We start from the raw sequence: 9,946 nt of genomic DNA on the forward strand, positions 1-9,946 counted from the left end.
AAACTAACAAATATGATAGATTTAATCCAACTATAGCAATAATCACTTGGAACAGCAATGGTTTGAATGTACCAACTAAAAGATTGTGAGAGTGAATTAAAAAACAAGACCCAATATGTTGTCTACAAGAAACCCACTTTAAATATAAGGACACATACACATGAAAAGTAAATCGCTGGAGAAAAAAATACCATACTAACAACTAACCAAAAGGAAATACGAGTAGTTATATTATTTTCAGACAGAGCAGACTGCAAATCAAGGAAATTTACTTTAGGCAGAGAAAAGCACTGCATAATGATACAGGAAACTGTCCTCTAAGATGACTTAACAGAATAAATGGAGCAAAACCCGATAGAAACACACATTACATTAGCCGCTCAACAGTCTTCCCCAGGGAACTGGCAAGCCAAGGAGAAAGAAAGCAAGGGTGTAACGGCAGTGAACACAATCAGCTTGACCCAGGGTCCACCAGGGAGCGCCCACCTAGCAGCAAAGCCCATGGACCCAAGTACACAAGCAGTGTTTGCCAATGTAGACCAAAGTCTACAAGATTGAAGGAATTAAAATGTTCTCTGACAATTAGAGAATTGAACTAAAAATAACAGATTTTTTAAAATTCTCAAATGTTTGGAAATAACATTTAAAATAACTCACATGTAAAGGGTAATTAGAAAATAATTGTAACAGAATGGAAATGAAAATATATCAAAAGCTAAAATAGTGTTTATAGGGAATTTAAAGCAATTAATGCTTATATTAGAAAAGCCCTAAAATGAGTTATCTGAGTTTCTACCTTAAACAAGAATAAATGCATAGCAAATGGTTTAAAAAATTGAAAAAAAAGAGGGGAAAAAACGATCAATGAAATCAAAGCTGATTCTTAAAGAAACAATAAATTAGTCAGAATGACCAAGGAAAATGAGAGGCACAAATGCCCACCATCGGGAATGAAAGGTGGGCGTCTTGACAGGTTCTGCTCTTTCAACCATGTGTGGAGGGCCTCCCACCCTATGTCCGTGGGGACCCTGAAAACACCCAACACTGAACAGACGAGATGGACATAGGCTCATGGCCTGAGGAGAGGGGTTCTGGGAGGCAGGTTTGTGGTATTCGAGTAGTGGGGGGCTTACTCCCACTGGAGGATATGATGGTCTTAATGACCCCACAAGCCAGTGGGGATGGAAACACCTCCTGGGGACCAGCAGGAACAACACCTTGTCTCACGAACGGAGCCTCCCCCATGGGAGAGGCCTGTTGTAGTCGGGCCCTCCAGGCCTTCCCAGCTGAGCCGACATCAAGGCAGCATGTGGTGTCAAACCTTAACTTCAGGCCTGCCACGCCCACACCCATTACAAAGATAAAGGGATCCTATGAGAAACTCTGTGCTCATACACTTGACAACTTCAGTGGAATAATAATTCCTTGAAATACACAAACTACCAGAATTTACCAAAGAAGAAACTGTTTATTAAAAGAAATTGAATTTGTACTTGAAACGCTTCCAACATAGAAAACTTGAGGAGTGATGGCCTGGAAGATGGCAGAGAGAGTAGGAAGCTCCCGAATTGGCCCCCACCAAACCAGCTATCAGGCTTCAAAGAACCGTCTGAGTCAGCTCTTCTTACTGCGGAGTCTCCACACACACTTGTGACATCCAGGCAAGTGCTTGGATAAAGGCTGGCAAGTTTCAGTAAATTTTGGCATTTCGTGTAGTAGCTGCTACCCCTCACCATCCAGCCCTCTGGCAGGCAGCCACGGGGACAGCGTCCCACATTCCTGGTACAACTTGCTGAAGCATAGTGTAGGACAATAAGGATTCTTTCCTCCAAAAATTGGAGTTGGCGTGTTTTAATCTATCTGGTGGTTCACTGAGGCTGATTCAGAAGCTGGTTATTATTCCAACCCCCACAGCCCTAGCAACGTCCCTGGTACTGGACCAAAGAGATTTAAAAGGGTAAAATAACCTTAAAGAAAAAAAAAACCTTCCTGGATCTAGGAATTTAAGGAAATCAGACAAAAACATTAACTAAAAGGAACACAAGCTATAGGAATAGACTTCAAGGACCACATTTGACAAGAAATAGAGTCTTTGCAAAAATAGTTGGGAAAAGCCACTGAACAAATGGACTACAGTCCTTCAAGCGGTAAGAGCAGTTGATGAGGAGGGGATAGAATCTGACTTCCAGAGCTACCATGCCCCAATACTCAGCACGTCCAGTTGTCAACAAAAATTACAGAACATAGAAAGGAATAGGAAACTATGGGCCACTCAAAAAAATTTGACAGACCATCTGAGAGAAAGTGAAGAAACTGAACTTAACATTAAATTAATTGTCTTAAGTATGCTCAGAGAGTTGATGGAAACCATGGACAAAGCAAAAAGGAATCAGAACTGTGTCTGAACAAACAGGGAAATAAAAGGAGAGAAAGGAATTATAAAAAGGAGCCAGATAAATTCTGGAACTGAAAGGTACAATAGCAGAAATAAAAAAAACTCATGATAGGGGTTCAACAGCAGATTTGAGCAAGCATCAAAAAGAATCAGTGAGCGTAAAGATAGAGTGCTTTAAATAACTCAATCTAATCATCAGGAAGAGTGAAAAGTGAACACGACTTGGGTAAGGGACCCATGAGGCACCATCCACATGGAACAGGAAAGAGAATGGGGTGGAAAAAGTATTTGAAGAAATCATGGTTGACAATTCTTAAATGTGATGAGGACGTGAATCTATACATCTAAGAAGCTCCATAAAATTCAAGCAGGAAAAATGTAATCCACAATGTACATCAAACTCCATAGTATAAAGACAAAGCATTAAGATGAACAAGATTAGGAACACCTGCTTTCACCACTGCTGTTCCACACTGTACTGGACTTCTGGCTAGAGAAACTAAGCAAGAAAAAGATCAGTTGTATTTCTGTATGCCAGTAATGAGCAATCCAAGAGGAAATTAAGAAAACAATTCCATTTAGCAGAGCATCCAAAGGAATAAAATCCCTAGAAATAAATTTAACCAAGGAGGTTGGATGTGTAGACTCAAAAACCTCAAACCATTGCTGACATAGAGAAGAGACCTAAATAAATAGACATTCTTTGTTCACAGGTGGAAGAATTAATAGTTAGATTACCCATTAGTATTTTTTCTGTCATGAGTGATCTTTATAGCTTTATTGAGGCATCATTGATTTAAAATACAAAGCATATCACTTAATGAATTTTGACATTTGTTTACACCCATGAAACTATCAGCAGAGTCAAGATAATGAACATATCCATTACCGCGAAAATTCCCTGTGCCCCTCTGTAATCTCTCCTTACCACACCTCCCACCACCGCCAATCATCTGCTTTCTGGAACTATATAGATTGATAAGTATTTTCCAGATACCCATTAGTATTTTATTGTAGATCAGTATTTCCCAAAAAACCTACAGATTCAGTACAGTCCCTATCAGAATTTCAATATTGTGTTACAGAAACAGAAAAGCCAATCCACAAAATCATGAGGAAATATAAGGAGCCCTATGTAGTTAGAACAATGTTAAAAAAGAAAGAAAATTTTAATGGAAGACTCATACTTCCCAATTTCAAAGCTTCCTAAAAAGTTAGAATAATCAAAATAGTGTGGTTTTGGCATAAGGATGGATGTAAATGCCAGTGGAACGGAATTCATAGTCCAGAAATAAACGCAAACACCTAGGGCCGATTGATTTTCAGCAAGAGAGTGTCAGGACTGTTCTGTGGGCAAAGAATAGTCTCATCAACAAATAACCAACATGCAAAAGAATTCAGCTGGAATCTTCATTTCATATAAAAATTTTAATTCAAATTTAATCAATGACCTAAATATAAGAGCTAATAAAACTATAAAACAATTAGAAGTAAATGTAAGGGTAAATGTCATGACCTTGGATTTGGCCATGGGTTCTTAGGGTTAACACCGTAAGTATGAGCAACAAAAGAAAAAATACAATTGAGCTTCATAACAACAATTCTGCAAGGGATATCAAGAATAGGAAAAGACAGCTTATGGAGTAGGAGACACTGGGAAATCCTGTGTTAAGGGTACAGTGTCTGGAACACACTGAAGCACTTTTACAGTGCAGCGGTGAGACAGCCTGATAGAAAACTGCTAGTGCAGTTCTGACACAGGCTTCAACACAGATGGACCTTGAAGACATACTAAGCGAACAAGCCAGACACAAATGCAGCACCTCGAGTGAAAATCACAGAGACCAATAAATGAAATAGGTTACAAGGGCTGCAGGGAGGGAGAAGTGGGCAATTTCTGTTTAATGGGCACAGCGTGACATTCGGGCTGATGAAAAGTTCTGAGATGACTGTGATGGCTGCACACCATGAGAATGTACTTAATGTGACTGAACTGTGCACAAAAATGGTTAAAATGGTTAAGCTTATGTTTTACAACAATAAAAATTGTTGCAAAGGACTTGAATACACATTTCTCCAAATAAGATGTGCAAATAGCCAAGAAAAATGAAAAATGGTTAAACAACATTGGTTAATTAAGGAAATGCAGACCAAAAGCAAATGGGATACCACTTCATACCCCCTAGGGTGGCTTTATTGCAAAAAAGTGGAAGATATCAAGTGTGAGTGGATGTGGAGAAACAGGAATCCTCATGCACTATATAGGGATGGAAAATGGGGAAACTACTAGAGAACAGCTGGTGGCTCCTCAAGAAGTGAGTTACCTGGTGACCCAGCAACTCCAAGCCTCAGTCCCTTCTCAAGAGGAATGAAGGCTCGTCCACACGGACTTTACAGGATTTCACAGCAATGTGTGCATGACAACCAAATGGTGGAAACAACTCAAACGCCCAGCAATAGATGATTGGATGATCACAGATGGTTCACACCACAGTGGAATATTAGTGAGCTGTGAAAAGGAATGGGGTTCCGACACAGGCTACAACTTGGATGAACCTTGAAACATCATATAAGTGAAAGAGGCCAGTGCCAAAAGGCCACCTAATGTATAGTTAGTTTTATATCATGTATGACAAGTAGGAATATCTGTAGACAGACAGACTAGTGCTACCAGATGTGGAGGTGGGGAGTAATTTAATGGCATGAGATACTTTTTGGAGGTGAAGTTATGAAACTACAGGTGGTTAGCTGCTCAATACTGGGAGTGCATTAAATGCCACTGATTCGTACACTCTATTGTGGTTAAAAGTATGCTATGTGAATTTCACCTCAACAAAAATAAAGAAAACTTAAGGACCTGGATGGTGTCACTAGCAAATTCAAGGACCTGGATGGTGTCACTAGCAAATTCTACCCAACATGGAACAGAAAAGTGTCTTCAAGGATTTAGGAGTGGCTGTAAGAATTCAATGACAGGATTAAAGATGGCGGCGTGAGAGGTAAGACAGAGGCCTTGTCCCAAAACCACATATAACACGAAAATATAATTAATACAACCAATCCTGAAAGAGCAGCAGGAAAGAAGGCTACACCAGACTGCATACACCTGAAGAACAGACAGACCTCAAAGAACAGGGTAATGTACCAAAGCCGTAATCCAGCGGGACCCAAGCCCTTCCCCCATCTCAACTCACTGGCAGGAGGAAGAGAAACAGAGCAGAGAGGGAGTACAGGCCTGGGACTGCCGAACACCCAGCCTTGGTGCTTTGGGAGCACGAACCTACATTGCATGGTGGTTACTGGGATTGGAAAGGTAAGACAGGCAGAATAACCGGAGAGACAAATTCCAGCTGCTTGCAGAAAACAGGGATCCATATCCGGCTGCTCTGGGACAAAAGAAAGATGGGCAGTCTGAGAGGCTTCCTAACAGCGAGAGGGCTGCTGAAGGGGCAAGGATGGCACAGAGCTTACTGCTCAGGAGAAAGGACAGGTGGACAGAATTGTCCGGCTCACTCTGCCCAGCAGGTGGGGAACTTTCAGGAGCTTCAGGTGCTCCATTCCCCTGGCTGCCTGCTCAGCTCCGAGGCCCCCCACCGTGATACGCACCCTGCTGCACCTTCCTCCTGGCCAGCCCACCCCTGGCTCGCAAACCGGCAGCCCCTGCCCTGGCGTCAGGCAAGCCATAGGGAAGTCCCGCCTACAGCAGCTAAAAACACAGAATACAGAGGCTGATACCTGCGTGTTTCGCCCACTGGTTCTGGCAGTGGAGACAGGCACTGCAGCCGGGAAGCAGGGAACACCTTCCTTCTCCCCCAGGCACCAGCACGGCTCTTGCAACCCCCGACATCACTCCAGGGGCTGAGCAGCTCGAGAGTAGGGCTTCCGGGCACTAGAGGGCGCCACATACATATATGAGCCTTCAAAGGAACCTGGTTCAGACCAAAATCCCACAAGCACCAGAAAAAGGATCAAGTGAAACTGAACTCATCAATCTTCCTGGAAAAGATTTCAAAATAAAAATCATAAACATGCTCATGGAGGTACAGAAAAATATTCAAGAACTCAGGAATGAATTGAGGACGGAGATCCAACCATTACGGAACACAATGGAGGGTTTTAAAAGCAGATGAGATACAGTGGAAGAGACAATAAATGAAATAGAAATTAGAGAAGAGGAATACAAAGAGGCTGAGGCACCCATAGACCAATGGAACAGACTAGAGAGCCCAGGTATAAGCCCAAGTATATATGGTCAATCAATATGTGATAAAGGAGCCACGGACATACAATGGCGACATGACAGCCTCTTCAACAGCTGGTGCTGGCAAAACTGGACAGCTACATGCAAGAGAATGAAACTGGATCACTGTCTAACCCCATATACAAAAGTAAATTCAAAATGGATCAAAGACCTGAATGTAAGCCATGAAACCATAAAACTCTTAGAAGAAAACATAGGCAAAAATCTCTTGAATATAAACATGAGCAACTTTTTCCTGAGCGAATCTCCTCAGGCAAGGGAAACAAAAGCAAACATGAACAAGTGGGACTACATCATGCTAAAAAGCTTGCTTATGCGCACAGCATCCCTTGCCACTGTCTCTGGCAGGCCAGCGGGCACTTCAGCTCACACACTGACACCAGGCCCCACAGCCACTGCAGGTGTGCCTCAAGCAGGCACTTTGAGACTGTGAAACACTCAGGAAGAAGTGGCCTGCCACCCATGTTTTCTGAGCATCTAAACCCATCCTACTCATAGCCGAAAGCTCCTCGAAGCAGCATCTCACATGGATCCCGAAGAGCCTAGAGCAGGGCTCTGTTCAAACTCTCATGTGGCCACGTCTCCTTCGGAGTCCCCTGCCCAGACAATCGAGTGCTAGCACCACCGTGACGAAGGCCTCACCTCTGCCCGTCACCACCCTGGAGCCGCAGCTCTCCTGGCTCTGGGTGCTTCCGACGGTCTCTGTGATGCATCAAGGCTGCCGGTGCCGACAGTCCACTCCTCCCTTGGGGACTGTTTTTGGAAAGCTCTAAATAACATCTTCTGGGGCACATATACTGACCTTCAAAGTGCAGCAGCATGTTTAGCATGAAGTCTTTAAATGGAGTAACAGTAGGCAGTTCTTTCCTTAGGATTAGAAAAGTAGCTTGGTCTCAACTTACAAAGCACATGTATTCTTGTATTCACAGTGAGCTGCCTAACTGGTGGCTCTTCCGCTTCCAGGGTAAGGCTACCTGGATCACCTGAGTATAGTAAGATAGTGCAAGCTCATGGCTGTGTGCAGCAGGCACCAAAGGGGCAGCCCTTCTCAGCAAAGAGCTGTCAGCTGGACTCGGACACACTGCAGCCCTTCGGGAGGTACTGGAGCAGGAGAAAGTGCCTTTACTGTCCAGGTCACACGTGTGCTCTCACGGTCAGCTCTCCTCTGTAGTATCCAGCCAGACCCTGGACTGCCCTCACCTGCACCACAGGAGGCTCTGAGGCGCTCAGTCCCCATCAGCTCACACACCCCAGCTTTAATCTCACTGTCATTACAGCTCTGGCAGTGTGAGAAACCTAAACAATGATGAAGCGTCTGGTGGGCTGTCAGAGGAAACGTCTAGGTGCAGTCAGCTTCAGCAGGTGCTGGGTCTCCCTTGGACAGAGCGATGAAGACACCTTTCACTGGGTGCTGCCTCCCTCCCCAGTCTGCTGGTGCTTCTGCTAAAACCCACTGTGTGTCTGCATTTTGGTGGCTGTTACATATTTGCCTTATGTAAATAGTTTTTAAATTAGAGCCCAAACCACAAAATTATTAAGCTAACATTGATAGTACCAAACTGTGGCAATGACATTATAATTAAATTACAGGACGACATTATAATTAAATTACAAGTGAGTATCTCTATACACACCCAAAACCCTTAAATATCAGCAAGTGAAATTCAGCAATAACTGAACAGCTGAGATAGAGCGCACCATGACCAAGTCCGGAGGAGCTTATCGCAGGATCGCAAAGTTGGTTGAACTTTCAGAAATAAGTGGGGTTCACCACATTAACAGTAAAAGATACACAACATGAATGTCTCAAGAGATGCAGAAAAACCACATTCATCCCAGCAGCACAGACCCCACAGCAAGGCCATTCTACTTGCCCACAGGGAGACTGAGCAGGCACAGTGGGTTGCACGTGGTCAAACTTAAACTCTGAAGAGAAACATAACAGAACTCACTTCTGAGAATGTGAACATGCTAACCAGGAGGAGACACCAGCACAGACAGGGCCCCCAGGGCGGTAAGACGCACAGCTGATCAGGGTCACCCTGTGCCTGAGTGGAAGCAAGCCAGACCCTCATCTCACTGCAGGTTTGAAATCACTTCCAATCAGAGTGAACTGTGAAAACAAAACCCATAAATAGCACCCAACAAAAAATGCTGTTTTGTTGCAACCAGGAAATACCAGAAACCATAAAGAAAAAAATTGGGATGGTAGACAGTTGATGGTTTACATGAAAATTCAAGATACTTATACAGCTAAATAAAAACCTTCAAACTGAAATAAACACCAAGTGGAAAAAATGACAAAGGGTGGTTATACAAGGAGTTCTTACAATAAAAGACAGAATACAGCAACAGAAAAATAGGCAGACATGAATAAGCTATTTACAAATGAATGACTGGTGGCCAGGGAAGGAATTCCAAAATGTACAACTGACTAGAAACTTGCGAGGTCCTTTTTCTCCATTAAAGATGAAAAGGCCTGTCCTTAGAGCTTGGTCCCAGTCGATGGGTGACAAACACGGCAGCCACACCAGTGTGTTTACACGTATGCACAGGACTTCAAAATGTTCACAACAGCAGAAAATGAACATGCATCTCTGGGTAGTGGATTAAAGTCTGTCCTACATGTTCACGAGTTTTCAAGTTACAGAACAGGCCCTCTAATGCTGCTGGGAGAAACTCCATCCCGGCGGGCCCGGGCTTTCCAGGAGTGGCCAGACCGTTTTCCTTCCAGCCGTGTGCTCTTCTGTATGGGGCCTCCTGTTTCACGATGACCATTTTGCTGTCTGATCAAACCACCTTCCAGTCCATCTCAAGGGGCAGAGTCAACACACGTCCCAGAGCACTGTGATCAGTCCAGGGGTTCTGGCAGGAAGACCTGCAAAGAGGTTAAGGACCAAGTTTTGGGAAATCACCTGTGGTGCCTGGAAGCTGGGTTTGTAATCAGAAAATGCAAACACAGAGACCCTGGGGGGTCACCTAAGCTCACAGCTGGGCTGCTGGGAGGGAGGCGGCGGGCTCCCATCTGGCATCCCCTAAGGCGTTGTGGGCCTGGGCTCCTGAGCAGGTGCACACCCTCAAAAAGGTACTGGTGCTACGGGACCAGTGGGACAGACAACCGGGGGGTGGGGCAGGCTGCAGGGTGGGGAGGAGAGGCAGATAACCCTCAGCTGCCAGGCAGCCAAACTGACACTCAGTGGAAGACCCAAGCGCTAGTGCTCACCAGTCCAACCACCAGGCAGGTGCAGACCCACTCCTGTGTATCAGCTGTGGTTAAAATGTCATGATTA

The sequence above is a fragment of the Manis pentadactyla genome, chromosome 4, assembly GCF_030020395.1.
Source record: "Manis pentadactyla isolate mManPen7 chromosome 4, mManPen7.hap1, whole genome shotgun sequence".
NCBI lineage: Eukaryota > Metazoa > Chordata > Mammalia > Pholidota > Manidae > Manis > Manis pentadactyla.